The sequence below is a fragment of the Pezoporus wallicus genome, unplaced genomic scaffold, assembly GCF_028554395.1.
Source record: "Pezoporus wallicus isolate ANWC-B61680 ecotype Strahan unplaced genomic scaffold, APGP_CSIRO_Pwel_v1 contig_4161, whole genome shotgun sequence".
Lineage (NCBI taxonomy): Eukaryota > Metazoa > Chordata > Aves > Psittaciformes > Psittacidae > Pezoporus > Pezoporus wallicus.
Genome location: NW_026639584.1, coordinates 2,915 through 10,680, shown reverse-complemented (window position 1 = coordinate 10,680; position 7,766 = coordinate 2,915). Strand labels below are relative to the sequence as shown.

The following is a 7,766-nucleotide window of genomic DNA, read 5'->3' as shown; positions in this document are numbered from 1 at the left end:
GGCATGCCCCTGCTCAGCCACTTATGGAGCAGCACTGGACTCCGTGCCGGCACAGCCACCCCTTCGGCATACTGGCTTTGGTTTGTATAAGCTTTTCTGATTGCTCTTTCCTCTGGGCCAAAGGAGGCTGCTCTCTAACTCCGCAGTGAAGGGAACAGCCTGACAGCATCTCCATGTGCTGTCGAGAGGGACAGATCCAGCTACAGCCCCACAGGCAGCTCAGCAACAGATCCTGCCCCACTGCCATCCCCAGGGCAGCAGTGCCAGGGAGAGCTCTCACCCGAGGAACAGCACAGACACTGATCTATCAGGACAGACGAATACTAAGCCCTGGTGGCAGGCTGCAGGGCCTCTGGCCAGGGAAGAACATGCAGTTAGATCATGGCTGCTTCTTGCAGGGAGCAACTGGTGGATGAAGCCTGGAGCACCCACTCACATACAGGAACATGTTAACCCAGCCCTACTCCTTCATCTCCTGATATATTCACCAAATACCATAGCAGAACAGCTCCCTTCCACTGCAGCCCAGACAGGTCCACAGAGAAGCAGAGGTGGCATAGAGATTACCAGGTTTTGTACTTACTCTCCTGCAACAAGATGATGGGCCCAGCAGGAAGGGCTGGCTGCTCCCTAAGGGAAGGGCAGCCAAGATGACCCCAGCAGAAACACCATCCTCAGCAGCAGGCACAGTCCTATGAGGTCTGAGCGCACCAGGTCCGTCAGCAGTCCCAGGTACAGCTTGCAATAGCCTAGATCCAGAGCCCACTCAGGACTGAGAGGAGATGAACCAAGGCTGGAGGTACAACTGCAATACAAGTCCATAGCTCATCTAGAAAAGAGAGCTGGAAATACAGCTACAGCATGTGCCTGAGGGTCCTTTCAGGAACCAAAGGATACACCCAGTAGCAGAGCTAGAGCCAGGCACTCTCACAGCATCACTCAGGAGAGAAAGAGTTCCAGGGCTGAATTTAAATAAAGCTCCTATCCTATGGGTGCCAGCTGGGGCTTGTCAGGGTTGATGAGCACTGTTGGTCAAATGGGGCTGGTCCAAACTGCATATAGTCCTTGACAAAGAAGAACTGCCCATTTAGTGAGCACAGCTGTGGTAGCCTGAGCTGGGTGAAGCACTGCCTGCTTTGATATCGGTAACCAGGGCTGAAGGGGAGCACAACCCTGTGTGAGCTCAGTCCATTTTTGGTGCCTTCTCCTGAGGTGGTAGAGCAACATGTGGGGCTGGAGCTGCCTCACTATGGGACCAAGCATGGCTGTTTGTTGTGGGTCACACAATGGGTGGGCAGGCAGCATCCCCATGAGGTCGGAAGTGGCAGTGGGGACAGCACTCTGCATCATGGCTTTGTGCACTTAAAGAAAGCTTTATTTTTTTAAGAAACATTTAAGAATAGCAAGGGTATTTTTTGTTATTTTAAAGCTATAACTTACTGAGAGACATATCCTTGCTTTCCCAAATCATTCTCATGCAACCAAATGACAGTTCTACATCTGAGAGTGCTTTGCAATGGGAAGAGTCGGGTGCGTTTCTCTCAGAGCTTGCCCATTTAGCCATGTCTTAAACTACTTCACCACTTGCTCTGATTAGCAGAGTCTCCTCGGGACAGAGAGGCCCTGGAAGAGCTGGAGGTGTTGCAGGTCAAGATGAAAGCACCCTGCGTGCCATTAACTGTCAACATTATAACTAGCCTAAATCAGTGCAATTAGATGGCTCATGGCTTACAGGAATAACAGCAGCAGCTTTTCAGTCCACTCGCTGTGTGCTTAAAGCACAGCCTTGACATTAAAGTGATGTGATTAAAAGCAAGTGCCGGGGCTGAGACCCGGCAGAGGAGCTCAGCAGTCAGGGTTAAGTTCACAGCTTCTTCTGGGGCTGGGCACCGCAGGGCCTGGAAAAGATCTCTGAGCAGAGCCGGACTGGCTTTTAGGTCTGCAATGCCATCTTGTGATGACAGCCGGGAAGTCATGGGTGCCCTCTGCGGAGTCATTAAGTGTGCTGTGGCTCTTGTTCAGGTGGTTGGTAGCCCAGGAGCAGCCCAGTTTAACAAGTCAGGGGCTAAGAGAAAATCTGTGATTGAAAAGTCCCTGTTCTTGCTTTGAGAGAGTGGAAATAATTCATTCAGTTAATATTTCTCTCTGTAGGTCAGTTATATGGCTATAAAAGCCACTTCTTCCAGGCTGAAGAAGCAGACCTGTGTTTTTCCGTGGGTGCCAAGGGCACAGTAATAACTTGCTGCTACAGACCCAGCTCCACCTTCCCCAGCTGACGCCTCGAACACTGCCCAGTACTCTGTATCCGTGGCCAGACACGGCAGTGTAGCTTTGACCTCTCTCACTTAGGATCCAGTTAAATGAAGGTTTTCACCAGGGCTTTGTGCTCCAGTGAGACATTTCAAGGCCTTTTGGTGCTCCTCCTGTAGTCTGGGCTCTCAAAGCTTGGGCTTGTCTCCAAGTGAAGCACTGCTGGAGCCATCTCTTTCCTTAGGCAATCATCCACTCCATCTCCGTCTTTTTCAAATGCTTCTTGGTCTATTTTTCAGTCCAAGCTGTTCTTCCTGGATGTGGGTATGCTGGTGCAGACCATGGCATGAGGGATGCCTTGTCCTGGGAAGTGCTGGGCTCGTTCTGCTCATGACAGCCACGGCTGCATGAGGGGAGAGCCTGGTGCTGAGCGGTGGAGTTAGGTGCTTCAGAATCATAGAATCCCAGCCTGGTTTGGGTTGAAGGGACCCTAAAGTTCTTCCAGTTCCAACCCCTGCCAGCCACAGGCAGGGACACCTTCCACTAGAGCAGCTTACTCCAAGCTCCGTGCAGCCTGGCTTTGAACACTGCCAGGGATGGGGCATCTCTGGAAGATCCAGGGATGGTGAAAAGCTGTATGGTCAAGGGACAGGGAATAGCAAATGCAGGGAGCACTTCATGATTTTGCTAGTGGAGGTCTCACTGCCTGTGGCTGAGCGCACATGCCCACAGACAGGGATGGATGATGAGCTCCAGACCTGAAGCAGGCTGCCTAAGCCACAGCTCCAGTTTGGCAGCTGTACCACTCATTAGCACAGCGTGGGCCCCAAATTAATATGCCTCTTGTAATAAGATGTTTTCAGCAGGACCAGGGAGCTACTTCAAGAGCTTTCTGAATGCCAAATACCAGAATTCAGCAACTCTCGATGCCAGGACCAGCCTCTCACTTCACAGCATGGATTTCCCTATGTTCCTGCACAGCTTTCCACTCTCGAAACCAGGCTGGGAGCATCAGTTTATCTCGCGTGGTAGCAGGGGCTCAAGCAAATTCTTCTACATTATTTGTGAACTCTGGGTGAATGTGTCACATCAGGTGAAACACAAGGGCTCTGCTGTGGGTTCAAAATAAAGCCCTTTTCTCTCACAGCTTCTGGGTGAGTGTGCTCTCCATACCAGCTTTGTCTCTCCAGGAGTATGAGAAGAGGCTTCTGAAGCAGGCTGAGCCCAGCAGTGCCATGCCTGGCGTCCACACTGCAGCATCGCAGCCAGAACCACTGCTCTGCAGAGCTGAGCACAGCCACACTGACTGGAAACAGCACCCACCTGGGCAGCCCCTCCTCCTGCCTGCTTCCAGACCTGGAACAACACCCCAGAGGTGTCCACAGCACTGTGAGTCCTGGCTTCATGGTGGTTTCATCTGTGTTGGTCCTCCCTGCATCCCAGGCTGACGTCAGGAAACATCACGTTGTTCCTTGATGCTGAGATCCCTGCTCAGCCTGTTGCTCATCTCAGCCTGGTGGAAGCTGAATACTTTTCTCCTGCAAGTGCTGTGCTGGGGACTGAAGGGACTGAGACACTTTGTTTCAAGATGGATTAGAGAGAGAAGTTACCACAAAACAAAACACTGCCAGCATTCAGAAGAGCTCCACTGCTCTAGAGTCAGCCTTCCTTGAACTCCCCATGTCCCAGCACATTTGTGTTCAGAGCAATCGACAGGCTCCAGCAGCCTGTTTAACCCCTTTTGAGCAAATCGTAGAATCATAAAATGGTTTGGGTTGGAAAGGACCTTAAGATCATTCAGTTCCAACCCCCTGCCATGGGCAGGGACACCTCACACTAAACCATGTCGCCCATTGCTGGGTTACAGAATAAAGGAGGAATTGCATCCAAGAGATTTTGCTCCAGGTGGGGTAAAGCAGGACATGAGCCCCTGCCTGCTGGCACAGAGCATCCACTGGAAAGCTTGCACTAGCATGGAGTTGCAGTGCTTCAAAGACCTGTGTGCTACAAGCCTGGGATGGGACACGCCACGGTGTAAGCAATGTCTGGAGCTCCTGCCACTATTCTTCACTGTTCTCAGCTCCAAAACTGCCTGTGTCCAGGGCATCGCTGCTGGCCCCACACCACTGCTCTTCTCCAGCCTCAGTGTGGCAGGGTCGGCACCATGGTCCTTCCATCCTATCGGACCTTGGCTTAGCAGCGTTTGTGCAGCATAGTCAGTGCCTGGAGCAAGAGGAAGAGCAATGCTGCAAGACAGGGAAGAGAATTCAGTGAAGTGCTCCAAGGGGAGTTTAGCCAACGTGTGGTGTCTGCCAGCCCTGTGTCCCGTGGCCATTACTGCCCTAGGTACTCCAGGGGCTGGATGTCCAGCACGACCACAAAGCAGCTTTGGGGCGTTTGCAGGGCTCTGTTATAAAGGACTTTTATAACTTTAATTGCGGAGGTGGTAGCACAATGTGTTTGTTCCTACAAGCACGGTGTGATGAGATACAAGCCAATACTTGACACCAGCATTTTGTCAGTCTGGAGCAGAGGAGACGAAAGGAGAGCCACGCTGCTTTGGCTGCCTCTCCTCCTTCGTGAGATTTCACCAGTTCTGGGTCAACAACACAAAAGGGATGGGGAGCTGTTGGAGCAAGGCCGGAGGAGGCCATGGAGATGCTGCGAGGGCTGGAGCAGCTCTGCTCTGGAGCCAGGCTGAGAGAGCTGGGCTGGGTCAGCCTGGAGAAGAGAAGGCTCCTGAAGGGGAGACCTCAGAGCAGCTCCAGTGCCTGAAGGGGCTGCAGGAAACCTGGAGAGGGGCTTTGGACAAGGGCCTGTAGGGACAGGACAAGGGGAATGGCTTTAACCTGCCAGAGGGGAGACTGAGATGAGCTCTTAGGCAGAAGCTCTTCCCTGGGAGGGTGCTGAGGCGCTGGCACAGGGTGCCCAGAGAAGCTGTGGCTGCCCCATCCCTGGCAGTGTTCAAGGCCAGGTTGGACACAGGGGCTTGGAGCAAGCTGCTCTAGTGGAAGGTGTCCCTGCCCGTGGCAGGGGTTGGAGCTGGGTGAGCTTTAAGGTCCCTTCCAACACAGACCCCTCTACTGCTGTTACTGACTTGATTTCCCCGCCTTGCCCCGAGAGCCTCTGCCCGGGACCCGCGATCCGGGCCTGCCCCAGGGGAGCGGCCGAGGCAGGCGGGGCGGGGCCTGCGGAACCACCTCAGCGGCGCGGCCCAGCCCGCCCTTTCTCCCCAGCGCCGCCATGAGGGCCGGGTGCGGCCGCGGCACTGGGCGCGGCGGCCGCCATGAGGTGAGGGAAGGGAAGGGGAGGGGAGGGGAGGCTCCGGGCCTGCCGCCGCGGGTCTTCCCGACACCCATGCTGGAGACCAGGGGCGCATCACTTCCCCCCCCCGGGGCTGTGGGTCGGAAACGCCACGCCAGATGTTGCCCCTTTATATCGTATGTAATGGTTACTCATGGCTGAACCGCCGCCGTGCCCGCGCCGGGGGATAACCTCCGAGGGCTGGGACTGGAGGGCGAATTGTTCGGGCTGTGTCGCTTAGTAGCAATTTCTTAGGTTATTACTCGCTTTGATTTATTATTTTTCCCCATTCCCATGCCAGCTCCCAGCTGTTCAGCTCTATTAATGCAGATTTAATTAATTGACTATTTGAAGCGATGTTTCTCCTGTGCTCTCTTTAGGGCTTCCAGCCGGTCCGCGGCTTTTGTATGTGCGGAGGGATTGCTGTGGCTGGAAGGTCCCCGGCGGCAGGGCTGGCTGCAGGGAGGAGACCGCCCTCGGGTAGCGGGTGCTCCCAGGAGCCTGCCTTCTGCCAGCCCCGAGCTTTGCAGGGGGTGGAAGCAGCAAAATGAGGAGTCTTACGGAGGAGGCTGAAGCTATGGGAGCCAGCATGTGCCTGTGCGGAGGAGATTTAAAGGGGTGACCTGCGGAGGAGACACAAGGTACAGCCCGGGAGCCTCTGGAGCCGTGGTGAGGCCTCTCCATGAGCCGCTTGGGGAGCTGGGCAAAAAGATGGTTCGTTGTGTCGTACCAAGTAGGCAAAATGGCCTCTGCTGGCATGTGAGAGGGCTGTTGGGCCAGCCTCTGGTGCTCTGCGGTGCAGATAAGAAGCTGGCGTATCCAGTGAAGCACACAGTGCTGCCGGTTGCTGAAGGAAGCTCTGACGGGGTGTTAGAAGCGAGGCCCAGATCACCAGAGGCTGTACTTTTGGGGCTGTGCTTACAGAATCCCAGAGTGGTTTGAGTTGGAAGGGACCTTAAAGCTCACCCAGTTCCAATCCCTTTTGTGGGCAGAGACACCTTCCACTAGAGCAGCTTGCTCCAAGCCCCTGTGTCCAACCTGCCCTTGAACACTGCCAGGGATGGGGCAGCCACAGCTTCTCTGGGCACCCTGTGCCAGCGCCTCAGCACCCTCACAGGGAAGAGCTTCTGCCTAAGAGCTCATCTCAGTCTCCCCTCTGGCAGGTTAAAGCCATTCCCCTTGGCCTGTCCCTACAGGCCCTTGTCCAAAGCCCCTCTCCAAGGTTTCTTGTTGCCCTTTTAGGTATTGGAAGACTGTTATAATGTGTTCCTGGATCTTTCTGTCCTCTAAAATCCCAATTTTGGGTTCTGTTTGACCCAGCAGTAGTCAGCTACCCATTGCTGCTCAGTGCCTGTGATAGTGTTATGCTGCTGGGAGAGGAAAGTGCTTGCCAACACACTCCTGGCACTGCCAGTGCTGTTCTGGCACTGGCTGGTGCCAGGTTTTGGCAGTGCTCTGCATGCTTGAGAGTGGAGTAACTCCTCCTCAGTGGAGTTAATCCTAGATTGGATGCAGACAATCTGCAGTCAGAAAATAAAACATCTGTTGCAGACATTTGGTTTAATACCACATCTTTTATATAAAAATGATGGTCAGCTAATTAACTGGTCAGGGTTAAAGTTTGAATTTGGGGCCTTTAGAGATGCTTGTGTTAACTGTATGATTTTTAATGACAGGCAAATGGTTTGCATGTTTCTCTGCAGGTGGTGGTTTGCTGGAGCAGCAGTTGTTCCATTTGAAAGACATAGAGAAGATGGAAACTTCCTGTCCACAATTTAAATGGGAGTACCAGAGAAGGATGGATGTAGTTAACTTGCAGGATCTTGATGTAGGAACTTGAAACATCAAAGGTGGTTGGGGGGCAAGCTATAACAAGAACTGCATGTGCAGTTTGTTGTTAATCCCCTCTACTGCTTGTTTAAAAATACTTGGTTTTATGTGTCCTCTATTTATTAAACTTATCTATATTTAAACTTGCTCATTTTGGTTTTCAGTGTATCATAAGGCTGTTGGGTCATAGAATCCCAGAATGGTTTGGGTTAGAAGGGACTTTGGAGTTCATCCAGTTCCAGTCCCTGCCATGGGCATGGACAACTTCCACATAAAAAGCCAGAAAAGAAATGCAGCACAGGAAGGCTGCTGCCCCTCCTGCTGTGCACAAGCTCCACCATAGCTTGTGCCACAAGGAGTGATTCTTACCAAGGTTCCCTTTC

At 53.1% G+C, this 7,766-nt stretch overlaps 1 non-coding gene across 1 annotated transcript; it reads left to right on the top strand.

The window, feature by feature from the left end:
- The first annotated feature begins 6,868 nt into the window (after window positions 1–6,868).
- On the top strand, window positions 6,869–7,073 carry LOC130602360 (small nucleolar RNA SNORA74). Its single transcript, XR_008972891.1, has one exon. It is a non-coding gene; the product is annotated as a small nucleolar RNA SNORA74 (small nucleolar RNA).
- Window positions 7,074–7,766: the final 693 nt, after the last annotated feature.